At 37.9% G+C, this 17,201-nt stretch overlaps 1 protein-coding gene across 2 annotated transcripts in view; it reads right to left on the bottom strand.

Moving 5' to 3' along the window:
* Window positions 1-105, bottom strand: part of LOC130461285 (uncharacterized) — a 19,529-nt gene extending 19,424 nt beyond the window's left edge. For both annotated transcript variants that reach the window (XM_056829310.1, XM_056829309.1), the window contains exon 1: window positions 1-105. This exon is cut by the window's left edge and continues 156 nt beyond it. The gene's annotated coding sequence lies outside the window, so the exon portion shown is untranslated.
* Window positions 106-17,201: the final 17,096 nt, after the last annotated feature.

Genomic DNA, 17,201 nt, shown 5'->3' with positions numbered 1-17,201 from the left:
GTGAGAAGAGCAGAGAAGTGAAAGAGATGGAGAAGAAGAGAGAATCGCGGTTTGTGAAAGGGAAGCCGACAAAAGTAAAAACCTATGTCAAAAGATGCGCTTCCCATTAACTTTTCTTTTTCTTTCTTTTTGTTTTAATTTTTTGTCAATCAAAAGATGCCCTTATTAAATAAGGGCAACTTTTGAGAAGCCACTTTTGACGATTTTTCTACTAGTGTATGTTGCATGATTAAGGATTTTAGTTCACTTAAAATCTAACCAACATAGTAAGAGCCTTAAGTTCCAAACTTAAAAATTGAGTTAAAAGGTGCCATGCCAAAATAACACTTACTTGGATAACCTTTACATCAATCTTAGTAATAGTTTTCCGCAATAGCGAGGTGTTACTTATTGATTCTAAAGGGGTAAGGTACACAAACAATTGTGAGTACATGTTAGTTTTGGTGAAACTCAACGATATAAGTAAGGAGTCCTTTTATGTCGTGGCAAAATCGATAGGTTTACCTAATAAGTTCTTAGACGCACCTATCAACCAAGAGTAGTTTCTAGACTATTAGCAAAAGGCTTTTGCTTACCTAAAAGATTTTAGAATTGAGTCTAAATACATAATATGCTTAATTCTTCAATGGTTTTTAGGGTCTTGGAATCATTTTATTCACACCTGCCGGAACACATAACTTGAATAAAATGCTTAATGAACATTAAATTATGCATGTATGCTAGAATTTGAGTTTATTAAGAGAAACTGTGAATGATTATTTATTTGTTTATTATTTTTTCAATTGTAGTTTTAACTATGGCAAACAACAATTCATTCAACAATCGATCAATTCTCGAAAAGGAGAAGTTGAACGGGAAAAACTTCCTTGACTGGCAAAGGAACTTGCAAATAGTTCTTATGCAGGAAAAAAAGGAGTATGTCCTGGAAGAGGCGATGCCCGAAGCCGCGGGCGACGAGGTCACTCAGGCAGCCCTCAATCGTTGGATTGATGCCAACAAGGATGTGAAATGTCTAATGCTTGCAACCATGAGTGCAGATCTACAGAAAACGTTCATCAACTCAGATGCTTTCACGATCATTAGTGAGTTAAAGAACATGTTCCAAGATCTGGCTCGGGTCGAAAGATTCGAGACTCATAGGCAAATTCTTGAGACCAAGCTTAAGAAAGGCGAGCCCATAAGTCCACATGTTCTCAAAATGATTGGACTCATTGAGAATATGAGTCGGATGGATCAGCAATTCTCTCAGGAAATGGCTGTAGACACCATCCTCCATTCTCTTCATAACGGGTATGATCAGTTCAAACTGAACTACAGTATGAATAGTCTGGACAAAACGCTCACTGAGCTTCACGGTATGCTAAAGACCGCTGAAAAGACGCTCAAAAGTGATAAGCAAGATGTGCTTATGGTGCGTGGGGGAAAGTTCAAGAAATCTGGTAAGAAGAGGAATGCTAAGAAAGGTGGCAAGAAGGCCAACCCGACTAAGAAAACTGGCGCCAAGTCTGAAAAGAGGAAGGTCAGTCAACCCACTTCTGAATCCGAATGCTTCTACTGCAAGAAGAAGGGGCATTGGAAGAGAGATTGCTTGAAGCTAAAGGAAGATCAGAAGAACGGAACAGTCGTTCCATCTTCAGGTATTTTCGTTATAGACTGTATACTTGCTAATTCAACTTCTTGGGTATTAGATACAGGTTGTGGCTCACACTTATGTTCCAATTCACAGGGACTAAGAAGAAGTAGAAGGTTAAGCAAGGGTGAAGTCGACCTACGAGTGGGAAATGGAGCAAGGATTGCTGCATTAGCTGTAGGAACTTATTATTTGTCGTTACCCTCTGGGCTAGTTTTGGAACTGGAAGACGGTTTCCATGTTCCAAGTCTTACTAAAAACATCATTTCTGTTACTTCCTTAGATGCTAAGGGATTTTCCTTTTTAATAAAAGACAATAGTTGTTCGTTTTATTTTAAAGAGATGTTTTATGGATCTGCTAGATTAGTCAATGGACTTTATTTATTAGATCACGACAAACAAGTTTATAACATAAATACCAAAAAGTCCAAAAAGGATGATTCAGATCTCACCTATTTGTGGCATTGTCGATTAGGCCATATTAACTTGAAACGCATGGAAAGACTTCAAAAGGAAGGAATTCTAGAACCATTTGACTTAGAGGATTATGGTAAGTGCGAATCATGTTTACTTGGCAAAATGACAAAGCAACCTTTCTCTAAAGTTGGAGAAAGAGCAACTGAACTATTGGGTTTAATCCATACAGATGTATGTGGACCAATGAGTACAAATGCTAGAGGTGGTTTTAGCTACTTTATCACTTTCACTGATGACTTCAGTAGATATGGTTATGTCTACCAAATGAAGCATAAGTCTGAATCCTTTGACAAATTCAAGGAATTTCAGAGTGAAGTAGAGAATCAATTAGGCAAGAAGATTAAGGCACTGCGGTCTGATAGAGGCGGTGAATATATGAGCTATGAATTTGATGACCATCTGAAAGAATGTGGAATTCTATCAGAATTGACTCCTCCTGGAACACCACAATGGAACGGTGTGTCGGAACGGAGGAACAGAACCTTGCTAGACATGGTTAGATCAATGATGGGTCAGGCCGAACTTCCAATAGAATTTTGGGGACATGCACTAAATACAGCTGCACTCACTATAAATAGAGCTCCGTCTAAAGCTGTTGAAAAGACTCCATATGAGTTATGGTTTGGAAAGCCTCCAAAAGTATCTTTTCTTAAGATTTGGGGATGTGAAGTATACGTCAAACGATTAATTTCAGACAAACTTCATCCAAAATCAGACAAATGTATCCTTGTGGGCTATCCAAAGGAAACAAAGGGGTATTACTTCTACAATACATCTGAGAACAAGGTGTTTGTTGCTCGAGATGGTATCTTTTTGGAAAAGGATCACATTTCCAAAATGACAAGTGGGAGAAATGTAGACCTCGAAGAAAATCGAGTCGAACAACAAAATCTAGAGAATGCTCAAGATGACATTAGGATGAAACTCAGAGATCTTTAGAAGTATCTGGTGAGAATCATGGACCATCTAGAAATGTAACCCCGCGTCGATCGCAGAGATATAGATCTCAACCGGAAAGGTACTTAGGTATTTTGACGAACGAGAGTTATGACGTTCTATTACTTGAAAGTGATGAACCTGCGACTTACAAATAAGCTATGACGAGCCCTAGCTCCAAGCAATGGCAAGAAGCCATGCAATCTGAATTAGACTCCATGTCTGAAAACCAAGTTTGGGATTTGGTCGATTTGCCAGATGGCTACCAAGCCATAGGAAGCAAATGAGTTTTCAAACTGAAAAAGGACAAGGATGGGAAACTTGAAGTTTTCAAAGCTAGATTGGTTGCAAAAGGTTACAGGCAAGTCCACGGTGTGGATTACGATGAAACCTTTTCACCAGTTGCAATGCTAAAGTCTATTCGGATAATGTTAGCAATCGCTGCATATTACGATTACGGAATATGGCAGATGGATGTCAAAACCGCTTTCTTAAACGGCGTTTTAACAGAAACTGTGTTTATGACACAGCCTGAGGGTTTTGAGGATCCAAAGAATGCTAAAAAGGTATGCAAGCTTAAGAAATCAATCTACGGATTGAAGCAGGCATCCAGGAGCTGGAATATACGTTTTGATGAAGCAGTCAGTGACTTTGGTTTCATCAAGAACGCAGACGAATCTTGTGTATACAAGAAGGTCAGTGGGAGCAAAATTGCTTTTCTAGTATTATATGTCGATGACATATTACTTATCGAAAATGACATTCCTATGTTGAACTCTGTCAAGATTTGGCTTGGGAAATGTTTTTTGATGAAGGATTTAGGAGAAGCACAGTACATACTGGGCATCAAGATTTACAGAGATAGATCTAAAAGGATGATTGGACTTAGTCAAAGCACTTATATCAATAAGGTGCTTGAAAGGTTCAAGATGGCAGACTCCAAGCGAGGCTACCTACCCATGTCTCATGGAATGACTCTAAGCAAGACTCAGTGCCCAAAAACACTTGATGAGCGTAGACGAATGAGTGGGATTCCATACGCATCATTGATTGGTTCAATAATGTATGCTATGATATGTACACGCCCGGATGTTGCGTATGCACTCAGTGCTACGAGCAGATACCAGTCAGACCCAGGAGAGGCACATTGGACTGCTGCCAAGAACGTACCTGAAAAGGCACAAAGATGATTTCCTGGTCTATGGTGGAGATGATGAATTAATTGTTAAAGGCTATACGGACGCAAGTTTCCAAACCGACAAGGATGATTTCAGATCACAGTCTGGGTTTGTCTTCTGCCTCAACGGAGGTGTAGTAAGCTGGAAAAGTGCTAAGCAAAGCACCATTGTGGATTCTACAACTGAAGCGGAGTACATTACTGCCCATGAAGCAGCAAAGGAAGCTATATGGCTAAGGAAGTTCATAGGTGAACTTGGTGTAATCCCCTCCATTAAAGGACCAATAGCCCTATATTGTGATAATAAAGGAGCTATTGCACAAGCAAAGGAGCCTAGACAACACCAAAAAGTCAAGCATGTACTTCGTAGATTTCACCTTCTACGAGAGTTCGTTGAAAGAAAAGAAGTCGAGATAAGCAAGATTGGAACTGATGACAACATCTCAGATCCATTGACTAAACCTCTGCCGCAGGCGAAGCACAACTCGCACACTGCAGCTATGGGAATCAAGCATATTGGAGAATGGCTTTGATGTCCTTGTTTAATGTTTTAAAGTTTTAGAGTTTAATACTTTGTAAAACATTATTGGTTAATCATTCACAATAAATGAATAGAACTCATTTATCCATTTAATTTGTGGTTTATTAAATGATGAGTCCCTTCAATTTGACAATATATTCAAGATAGACTGTCAGGACCAGTCCTGTGACTAAGAAATGTCTATCAAGTGAACTTGAATGTTAAAAGTTAAAAATGGTCCCTTGTCGGAGTTTTCTATAAAGATGGACGCATAGAAAACGTTAGACGACTAGAATGCAAGATGACTAGTAGTTCTGTTTCTTGAACTATGTGGACATGGCAATGTCGTAATCATTTGCATAGATACTTACTTTGGGAAGACTAGTATCGGACAGACCTATGAAACTTTACTGTAAGAGATGAAAATCTGTCATAAGTAAATTTCATTAAAATTATTAGACACTAATCCTCAATACCTGAGTGATTTGAGATTACTTGTTTGAGAACTGCTTACTTTGACGTTGTCAACCGTCGCACCGTAAAAGGAGGCTATAAAGGCAACGCTCAGGTAATCACCTATCAAACGAAGTCTAATCTCAAGATCGCAAGATTGGGATTGTCCTCCCATAAATCGGGATGAGATGCTGAAAGTTGTACAAGGCCACTCGGAGAGCTAGAAACTGTAAAATGCATGGCCGTGCTCAGATGAATCATAGGCTATGATTATCTGTTTTATTTGATCAGTTGAACTCTGAAACCGAGAAACACCTCTAGACATAATAAGGATGACAACTATTACCTTATGTTCAAGAGCAAGCATCGAGCGACAAAGGAATTAGGAAATGCACACTTGTCCCTAAGGACAAGTGGGAGACTGAAGGAAATAATGCCCTTGGTCCAAGTATGCATTTAATGATAAGTCTAATAAATGTGGTTCAGTATTAATTTACAAGTTAATAATTCAGTGAGATCAAGTGAGCTGAATGCCTAGCTAGAGACCGCTTCAGTTCAAGTGGAATTAATGATATTAATCCACAGCTTACTCTTGACTGAACCCGTAGGGTCACACAAATAGTACGTAAACGGATCAAGTATTTAATGGCATTAAATACTCCATCTATGGATATTCGGAATCGACGGATCTTGGTTTCAGTGGGAGTTAAGATCGTCAAAGGCAAGTAAATGAATACTCCGGAAACGATGATATTGCCGGAAACGGAAATATGGATCGTATCGGAAATATAAATATTATCCAAGTCGTAGATGTTGCCGGAAACGGAAACATGGTACGTATCGGAAAATATTATCGGAAATGGAAATATTGCCGGAATCGGAAATATTGCCGGAAACGGAAATATTGTCAGAGTCGGAAATATTATCGGAATCGGAAAATAATTCCGGAAACGGAAATATTAAATATTTGTTCGAAACGGAAATTAATTCCGGAATCGGAAATGTTAAATATTGTTCGTATCGGAAATGAATTCCGGAATCGGGAATTTAATCGGATGCATATCGTACGAATTAGCATCGGACGAGGCTTGCAAGATGAAGGCCCAGCACGAAGCCAGGCCCTCGCCCAGCAAGCCACACGCATCAAACAAACACGCCAAGGCCTCGACCAAGCCCAGCGCAAGGCCAGGCCCAGCCAAGGCTTGGCGCGCGAGCACGGATCATCGAATGGGCTGCGAGTATGGGCCTCGGCGCCGTGCAGCTCACGTGGGCTGCGAGGCATGCACGCGGGCTGTGCGGTGCTCGTGGATTTTACGAGTAAATAGATCTGCAGGTCCCTAAACTTTGCCAAAAGGAGCAGTTAGGTCCCTCAAGTTTCAAAAGGAGCATTTAGGTCCCTCAAAATGGATGGAAACCGCTGCTTTTTGACTTCTGTTACTAACGGCCGTTAAAATTCAATTAAATTAAAAGGAAACTAAATAAAAGGCACTAAACGACAAAAAAACAGTTACATTTACCATTTACCAATAATTAAATAAAGGGAAATTCATTTCAGTTAGCTTTTTACAAAAATATAGCCGTTGAGGCTCTCAAAAAACAGAGTATTTAACATTCCATGGCAAATAAAACACTTAAAAATTTTGTAGAACGTGAATTATGAATTTTGTTACAATTTACAATTAGACGTTGCACTTACCGATATGTCCAATATTTCATGCTCCTGAATCTAATTTATTTATCAAGTTTAGATGTGTGTTCAAGCCCATCTAATTAATTAAATAAATGAACATAAACGAGCTTGTTCACGAGCTTGTAACATGAACGAGCATGTTTGTGTTCAGATCATGTCCAAACTGATTTGTTTAATGAGCCTCATTTTGTGTTCTATCTCGTCTCAAAGCTAAGCTCGCTCATCAGAGTATTATTTAACGAAATTCAATTAATGGTCATACTCGTTAGATAAGAGGACGTAAAAGAGCTTCGTCCGAGTAAGGTAATGAACCTTAATACGGAGTATGTGTTCAAACTAGGCACATATACGGAGTATGTATCCACTGTTCTGGAAATTTAAACATTTGTATTAGATACAAGTTGCATTTCAGACGCACTATATTTAATTTGGTCTTCCTTGGTCTACTAACTACTCCTAAGTATTTAATGAGGAGCATTGAGATGTGAGAAACAGCTTATCTTCCATTGGTCTTCCTTGACTATATAAACACAAGGGGGTTGGGTTAAAGCATTACAACAAGACTATATTTAATTTGGTCTTCCTTGGTCTACTAACTACTCCTAAGTATTTAATGAGGAGCATTGAGATGTGAGAAACAGCTTATCTTCCATTGGTCTTCCTTGACTATATAAACACAAGGGGGTTGGCTTAAAGCATTACAACAATATTCGTCTCTTATATCTTGGTTTGTATTCAATACTCCATATATATTTCTTCTTCTACTCAACAACCCAGTTTTTTTTCCTTTCAATTCATCACAACACAATGAATATCTTCTTAACCATAGAAGATTTCGTATACAAATATCACCCCCCATATCAGAAAATAAAAATTAGTCATAAAAAAAACACGACCGTAGTTTCTCTGTCTAAGTAGCCTTCCAATGTCATGCTTCCATGACCCCTTGTTGAGTCATTCTCAAAGGGGTTGTGAATGTTGGAGAATTCTGAAAAGCAGATCATCGAATGGTGAGGAAATCATTTTTCGATGAAGTGAAGCTTGGGTTCGACAAAGGCGTGTTGTGAAGGGATCCACCTCGTGGGGCCTCACCTCGAGAGTTCTAGATGATGGCCATCAAACCAAGGCTTCAAGCAGTACATGAAACGAATGGATGGCATGTGAACAGAAGGTACGCGAGGCAGTTGGTCTGTATCCCAGAATGTCTGTATCCCGGGCCGAACAAACGTGAGTCGGATCAAATTGTGCATAAATGGTATCCGTTACTCGGTTGGTCTTATGTTATGGTTCAAGTGTATTACCCTTTTGAGGATTGGGTTGGCAACGGGTATTTACTAGCCTTGTACAGTGGGGAAGGACCATTGTCATGTAACTAGATTATCCTTTATTAATATATGTTGTGATTTTGTGTTTAATAAGTTAAGTGTAAGAACTATTTGTAATCACATCGACACTTGATTTTTAACTACTTAGATATCTCATAGGATTTTGCTTTGGGATATTTGATGTATATTAGACTTCTAGTCATATTAATGAATTAGGACTCGATCATATTGTAATCCCTATATCATTGTTCAATGGAATACCATGCCATCTTCCACCAAATGATCAATCTATTTGTTTGGGGGGATTAGATCTCAGTTTTTTCTTTCTCGGAATTAATCAAGATCAAATATTTTAGCATCTCTTTTAATATATTTTGTTAATTTTTATTGTAGATGTATAGGGTTAAATTGCTCTGTTATGATGAAATGTGTAGGGTGAAAAAGAAAATGAAAAGGCTAAGGAACTTGAAAAAGCTAAGTCAAAATCAAAAGAAGCTATTTTAAATCATTTATACACATGTAAATTGATTTCCCTTTATTTAAAATCAGTTTTATTATTATTTAATTGAACTTAACGGAAAATGTAACGGTGTTAATAAAAATAGCTTATTCCATCCATTTTGAGGGACCTAAATGCTCCTTTTGAAAGTTGAGGGACTTAACTGCTCCTTTTGGCAAAGTTAAGGGACCTCCAGACCTATTTACTCGGTGCTCGTGTGCGTGCTATACGAATCCTAAAGCTATCGGAATTCGTGCATTGATAAAATCCTAATCCTAAAAGATTAAATTAATTATTTAGAGTTCTAAAAGGATTCTAATTAATTAGTATTCTAACAGGATTCGAAATCCTTTCCATGGTTCTATAAATATATGCCTAGGGTCATAAATTTATACACGAGTTTTTTTTTAACAAGTATTCATACAATTAAAGCAGTGATTTTTGAGCAGAAAAATCAGTCATATTACTTGCCCATATTAGCCGAAAATTATAGTACCTTAAGGGAAATTCTAGTTGGTCAATCTTAAGGCGGATCCGGACGTGCTGTGGACTATCTACGGAGGGACGACACTTGGAGTCCTAAAGACTTGTTCTTGTTCGGTTCGGGCGCAGCTAGGGAGGGCACGCTACAAAGTGTATGCACCTAAATTATGCTAACTGATTATGTGTAAATAATATGTTTCCTGGGATTAAGGTTTTCCGCATGATTTATGTATTGTCATATGTATCATAACCTAACAATATTATGTGTGCGATGTGGATCAATTGCGGGATGGAAATATGTAAGATGTATTATGCGGGCTGAAATTCTATCATTTCTCATGTAACATACGGTTGGGCAAATTGTATGCCGATTTAGTTACTGTTGTGGATGTTATTCTTTTAGGAGGCTGTCCATTAAAAGAGCCAGAAGTACAAAGAAGGGAAATCCATTTTTTTTTATCATGTGTGTATCATTTCCCATCAAATTGATTTAATTTCTTTATTTTGGTACTAAGATTTAGATTCTTTGTCGCGTAAAGGCATGACTACCCTGTTTCACTATTTAGATGTATGATTGTATAGTATAACCTTAATTTTTTTAAATATGAGCTTTGTGAACATTCTTTTATCTAATATTTATATTTAGTGGTAGTAATACAATTTCAAGTTTTTATATAATCCCGCACGCATCGCGTGCATATAAGACCAGTTAAAGCATATTCAAAGCAAGATACATTGTAATCTAACAAATTAAATTAGACTCTAAACGAATTACGGAGTATATAATAATCTAATTGATTTATTCTTCTACTATCCGGGGCATCCGAGAAGTAACTAGGTTATTTTGTACATATTAGTGGTAGCAATGTTATATAGTACATACATTTGCAACTATTTCATATTTTAACTTCTCCATCCGCCAAATAGTATTTACGAAATTATATTGAAACACATTATAGTTAAGTAACAAATTACGTACGGTTAATATATGAAAATAGATCACGTATTTTGTTAGAGGGTTAATCTCCACGCATAGTGGCGAATCTTGAACAGTTTTACGACGGGGACTAGTAGAAAAATCAAGCAATATACTATTAAATTTATGCAATTATACATAAATTTAAGGGGGGAGAGTTTGAGCCCACCCCAAGCTTAACTAACATCGCCACTACCCACGTATAAATATGGTTGTGGGTTGGGCCGGGTCGGGCTTCGTGCCAAGCCCACGGGTCGTGGGCCTAACAGGGCCGGGCCGTGCCTGGCCGAAAAGTTAAATACAGGGCCCACGCCCGGCCCAAGCCCACGTGATTTCGTGCCGGGCCGGGCCGGCCCGTCGTGCCTAAGGCTAATTTGATTAAATTAAACGTGCTTTGTCGTGTCGGGTCGAGTCGTGTCGTGCCTTGTCGTGCTTTTTCCAAAAAAATAAGGCCCAGGCCTGGCCCACGGCCCACGATTTCGTGCCCGTGCTGGGCCGTGCTTTTTTCGTGCTCGTGCCGGGCCAGGATTTTTTTTGTGTCGGGTCGGGTCGGGCTTCGGGCCGGCCCGACCCACAACCATCTTTACCCGCGTAGAAGTCTAAAGTGAAAAAATATCAAAGTGTTTTTTCCTTAAATCTAAAAGTCAATGTCGCTCGTGTTAATTGTGTAAAGCTGCTGCAAGTATAGCAATTATCACTATCAAACTTATTAATTTCCACAAAATACGTATTTTATAAACGAAATAATGTCGTTCAATCTAGAACCCAAAACACGGGAAAATAGGGAAATAGGAGATCCTTAATGATATATTCATATTTTATAGTGTTTTTACCCCGTCCTTGAGTACTTTTTGATCTTAGTGAGCTCTTCTGAACTATTTTAGTACTAATACGTGTTGTGTAATGTGTTGACATGCTAAATCGCACTCCTATCAAAGATAAAGCTAACGTTCACCAACTAAAAATATAGCAAGGAAAGTAGGGATCATATCCATAGGAAACAGTGTTCTGTCTACTACTAATTAACAGGTCTAGACCATTGGTAACAGGAAAATTGGTTGATTCGAGTATTATAACCACGACAATAATTAACGAACGATAATATCAATACTAAAAGAATCTAGGGTAGTGGTTCACCCTAAATGCAGACTAGGATTAGAAGACGGACAATAATGAATAACTAACAATCATAACTAGGAAACCATGCATCTCTAGAGTCTTATGAATTTCTTAGGAAATACAGCTAGCAGACTCTCGTAATTTACTAGAAATAATTCCTATCTAATAGCCACATATCATAAATATCAGATTTATACCTCTCGGCGCATAATCTAGATTAATCAAACTCAATCAAAATAGTGAAATTTATGTCACTCATAGGGTAGTAATTTAGGAATTATTCGAGTCATTTTATTCTATATTTAGCATTTTTAGTCTTTATTTTCTTAATTTATCATTTTAATTTTTTATAGCTTAGATTAACGTTTTTAGCTATATTTGTTAGCTTTTAGATCTTAAAGTCGTGATTTATTAATTTTATTTGTTTTATAATTTTATACTTTAATTATTTTAGTTTTCATTATTAATTTTCAATTTCAATTTTTATTCTTTTATTATTTATTATTATTATTATTATTATTATTATTATTATTATTATTATTATTATTATTTTATTTGTGTAGGTCTATGTTGTTCGGGATTGAAGTACAAGATTCAAAGGTCGGGTCAAGAAAGTCAATGGCCTAAAGAACAAGAAGCTTTGTTTCTTCCCCTCCTCCCTAACCTACACCACTCTCACTCCCTATCCTACACCACACCAATTCTCACTCACCATCACTTGCTCTCCTCTCCTGTTGGCAAGCTGCCCAACCACCCAGCTCACCCACCAACCTGCACCACCTCCCTACCAACAACAACATCAAGCGCAGCCTTCCAAGAACGCCAACCCCCTACCGCCATCATTGACCACCATCGCCTACCTTCCAATTTCAGCAACACCGACTCACCAGCAAGTTGCCCAGCTATTCATTGGAGTCAACAACACAACCACTCAAAAACAAGACCAAAATCAGTCCAAAATTACAAGCACGAACAGAGAAAAGACAGAGCAAAATTGAAGGCAGCAAACAAAGTATACGAAACACTATACACACGAACACACACGATGGGTGTGTTGCGTGCGCGGGCAGCAAAGGCAGTAACTGTGAGGGGGTCGAAAATTCCCTCTTCTAGATGTGGCAAGCACATTAAGTAAATAGGGACTAACTATGGGCGTTAGCCTCTTTTTACTGGTCATTAGGAGTCGCCATTCAGTTTTAAAAAACTGACAAATCCCAGTTATCATGACATGCCTGGAGTGCAAACATGTGTGATTCACGACGGCCATAGATTCCCTTGTGATCCCTGGTGTGGAGATCCCTCAACGTACATCCAACGGAGCAGAGATTGAGAGTTTGGGGGACGTTTACTAATACGGGGAGTGCCCAACATTAGCCCACGAGGCGTGGTCCTTACTAGTTCAATTGTGACGATGATGGGACATGCGTTATGCTACATTACTACTCTGGATTGATTTTAATGCACAAATATTACTAAACAGATGTCAAAAGATGATTTAGGTTGATTTAAGGAGCTTAATAATAAACCTGTCTGTCCAAGTATTATCTGATTTAGGCGCGAGCAATATAACAAATTAAAGTTAGCAAATTTATATGGTTGGGAAAGCAATAAAAATATAATTCACGTTACAACAAAGCGTAGGCTTTACTACGGTTCTCAGGAAAACCTACCACTTGACTTTGCTAGCTTTCCGTTTGGTTTTGGAACTTTTCGACGACTGACTGGTTATGGGATAGGATTCTTCCAGAGTTTTGAGTATTTTAGGCTTTAAGGATTGTGTTTAGGTTTCAGCGGCACTTCTGAAGGAAATGTGTCCTTCACCCAAGGTGCATTAAGTCTAATACCAAGGTTCAGATTAATTACGAACAATTAATTCAGTGAGATCAAGTGATCGGAACAACTAGATGGAGCAATGCTTCCGATCAGTGAGTTCTAATCTATATTAGGCTCACAGCTTACTCTTGACTGAACCTATAAGGTCACAACAATGGCATGTAACAGATCACTGGATTAAATGAATAGGAAATTCATTTAATAGCTTTTCGGGAATTTGTTCGAAAAAACATAATATACGACACGACCTTCCATCGAAATCGTATATCGTATCGCGAATATTCGTAAGCTGGGCGAAACAAATAATCGTATCGTACGACGGTGATTCGTCGTGTACGATACGATAAATAATAGCCGTAAGGTATTCGTCGCGAATACGAACCGCAACGGAGTTGCCGGCCCGTCGAGCCAAGTGCGCATGCGCGTAAGGCCCAACAAGCCAGCAAGCTCGCGTGCAGCAAGCAAGCAAGCCCGCGGCACAACATGTGCGCGCAGTTGGGCATTAGCGCAGCAAGCGAGCAGTGATCAAAGGGGAAACTAGGTCGTTACTAGTCTCTCCTAATCAAACAAATTACCTAAACTAACCACTAAACACAAGTAAAGCGGTAAGCAAGGGTCGGAATCCACAAGGACTAAGGTGCGCTAATTTATGCTAATCGAACAACAAGCTAGGTCGGAACGAGTTGGAAAGGTCAACTAACCAACTAAAACTAGATCAACTAGACTAACTAACAATGACAAACGAGGTTAGGGAATGGGGATCAAACGACAACCGATCATGATACAAGCATAAGAGGACCGAAACTAGGGACGATAATGCATAAACACTACATGAATGAAATGTTGGTTCAATTATGGACTCCAATCATCTCCCGAGGCGTATCCTTTCTTAGGATGACAAAATGTGAACTCCCATCCTACACTCTATCACTCTTAGGTAAATTAAACATCAACCAACAAATAGTCAACACAAAGTCACAATCACTTGATTTTCCAAGGTCGACTACCCCAATTTCAATGCTACACACAAGTGATCAATTCATATGCAACAAAGCTTGAGTGCATTTAAACATGGAATAATTTAATCATGCAAAATCTCTAATTTCGAACTCAAATCCCCAAATCATTCATGGTTGAGTTTTCACCCAAACCCTAACCAATAAACAACTCTATCAACATAAAAGTATGAAATTTATAGAATTTAACAACTAAAAACATGAAACTAAACAATAATAACAACTAATTTAAACATGAATCATTAAACTAGACAAAAACAATTAAGCTAATAAAACAAATACATTAAAACAATAAATAAGGAGAGAGAGTAAGAAATTGTTCATTGATTAGTTGGTTGATCATTCAATACAAGTTGTCACCCTTGAATTTCAAAAGCCCAATTTTTCATTGATTTTTCCTCACTTTCTCTCTCTTGACTAAACTAATGAAGAACCCTAAATATGAGAGAAAAGCCTAATTATTTACATGGTTTTGAGTTGGTTCTAAAAATAGAAGAGTTAAAGCTATTTATACTAAAGACTAATAGATAAATTAAAAAAGACAAAAAGAAAAAGAAACTAAAATAAAACAAAAGAAAGAAATAGAAAAGTTAAGAAAAGGAACAAAAAAAAAGGAAAAAGGAAAAAGGAAAAGAATGAAAAAGGAGGAAAAAAAACCCGTAGCTTTCATTTTAACAAAACCCATCAGATCCCCCTTTTGGCTTTTGCATTTCGTATGTAATACCTCGTATTTTTATAATATTTATAAATATATTTTATTATATTTATAAAGCATTTTACGATTTTCGGAATTTATTTCGCATTTAAATATTATTTAAATGTATTTTAATTAATTAGAATATTTATTATTTTAATTAATTACGAAACGAATTTAATTTTCGAGTCGGGAAATTTAATGGGTCGCGAGTAATTTTAAAAGGTTTGGGTTTTAAATGAAAAGTCCAATTCGTTTTATTAAACGAGCCCAATCAAAAGAATTTAATTCAAGCTCTAAGCTATCCCAATCATTTAATTCCCTAAGCCCAATTCTAATTTCCTAAGCCTAGCCCATTAGAAATTGGGAGCCTATAAATAGGACTCCCCTCATTAAATGATCCCCCTATTTTGTCATAAACCCTCTTTTGCTTTTCTTGCCCCACAATCATTCTCCCTCTCCTCTCTTTGTCCGGCTCACCCGCACGACCCACACAGCACTCACGTGCTCGTGCCCTTGTGCCTCGCCCGTCGCCCCACACTCTCGCCCACTCTTTTGCTCGAGCCCAGCCAGCATGCCCCTTGCGCTGCTGCTGTGCTATTGATGTTGTTGTTGCTGTGTGCGTTGCTCGCGCCAGCCACACGCTCTCCCTCGTCGCTCTCTTGCGCGCCCTCGCGCTGTGCCCCTGCTCGCTGCCCCTGCTCGTCGCCCCTGCTGCCGCCCGCGCACACTTACTCGATCGTGTGTGTGTGTGTGTGTTGTTTTGATCCGTTTGTTCAATTTTTTTTCGCCCAATCACATTATATTCGTGATTGTTCCGTGCTATAGGCCGGATTGGTATAATCCTAATTCCCTTAAACTATTTTATCTAAATTCCGTATTTTAAATTATAATATTATTATTGTTTTGAATTATTAAAATGCTGGGAATCGGTTATGAACACCGTGCTTTGAGGATTTATGTGTTGTGATTCTTTAGGCTTGTTTTAACTATTAAAGCATGAATTTTCAGATTCGTTTATTTAATAAAGAATTGATTTTTATGATGTTAAATTGGTTTTATTGGGATTTTCAAGTTAGGGTTTTAACCTAGACCTAATGAGTTGATTGATTAGCATAATTAGGTGATGATTTTAATTATGATAATCAATTATATTTTCAGATTTATATAAAGGCTTAAAGTGTTGATTTTTATTGGTTTTAAAGGCGGAAAAAGTATGTTTTCATACTAGGGATTGGTTTTGCGAATTGAGACGATTATTTTATTGAAGAACGATTGAATTCTAAAGTTTAAATAAATAAGGTTTAAGATTTTATAAAGTTGCTGGAAATTTAATGAACATGGAAATAATTTAAGTTTCATTATTTTGATGATAGGAGGTGATTTCGAAGTGAGCGCTCGTATTGCAAAGTGGCCCCTACGCTTAGGTATTCAAGGTACCTACAAGTCTAGGGCGACCACACCATTTGAAAAGGGAATTGCATGATTGTGTTGATGTGGATTATATTATGTGGATTCATGTTTATGTTGGTGAATGATCATGTGAATTGTGATGTTGGATTTATTAGATTATTTGTTGAACAAGCATGTTGGGATTATTATGAGTATGGATTTCATTGTCAATCATGTTGTTCAATATTTATGCATGTATGGTTTGTTCACATGCAAGGGATGGATTATTTATTATTATGCTATTGTACGGGATGTCTAGCATACTCTGAGCCAATTATTCGTACCACGTTGTACTATTTATTTACCACATGTAAAGGGTTAGCTCACGTAAGCCACCGCACGTGTAGGGTTCAGTTGGGAATATTATATGAAATGAATTAGGATTTTTCGTGCAAGGGCACAACCCTCATGTTAATGGGCATGATGTGGAATCTCACTGTTGTGAGGGGGAACCTGGTAGTAATCTCACAAGTGTCTTGCTTTGATGATCACAAGTCCTAAAGCATTAAAATAAGATTGTTTTGGTTGTTTATTAATTGTATGTGTGTATGTTGTTGAGTCTTGAGTTCACCTTTAATAAAATATTAATAAACGTAAAGTGCAACCAGAACAAGCTTCAAAACTCTTGGAACGTATATACCTCGAGTATGAACAATGGGGGGAGACTTGCCGGAAAGCTTGATCTTCTACTAATGATACAAGACGTTGTTTCATTTATATTATGCACAGGAATTCCGTCGGTATGGCCCGACACTCGGTATGGCCCGATTTTATTATTTATTATTTGGTGTATGGTTGGCTCCCATCACCTTTCCTTTATGGAATATTTCTTTGGCCCGTTCGAAGCTTATTCTAATTAAATTGTGAGTCAAGAGTCGAGGCAAGAGTCGAGTCTTGTATTCGTGATTTGTTTGTTAATTA

The sequence above is a fragment of the Spinacia oleracea genome, chromosome 5 (assembly GCF_020520425.1).
Source record: "Spinacia oleracea cultivar Varoflay chromosome 5, BTI_SOV_V1, whole genome shotgun sequence".
Lineage (NCBI taxonomy): Eukaryota > Viridiplantae > Streptophyta > Magnoliopsida > Caryophyllales > Amaranthaceae > Spinacia > Spinacia oleracea.
Note: the sequence above shows the minus strand (reverse complement) of the source record. Positions and strands in the feature narration are given on the sequence as shown.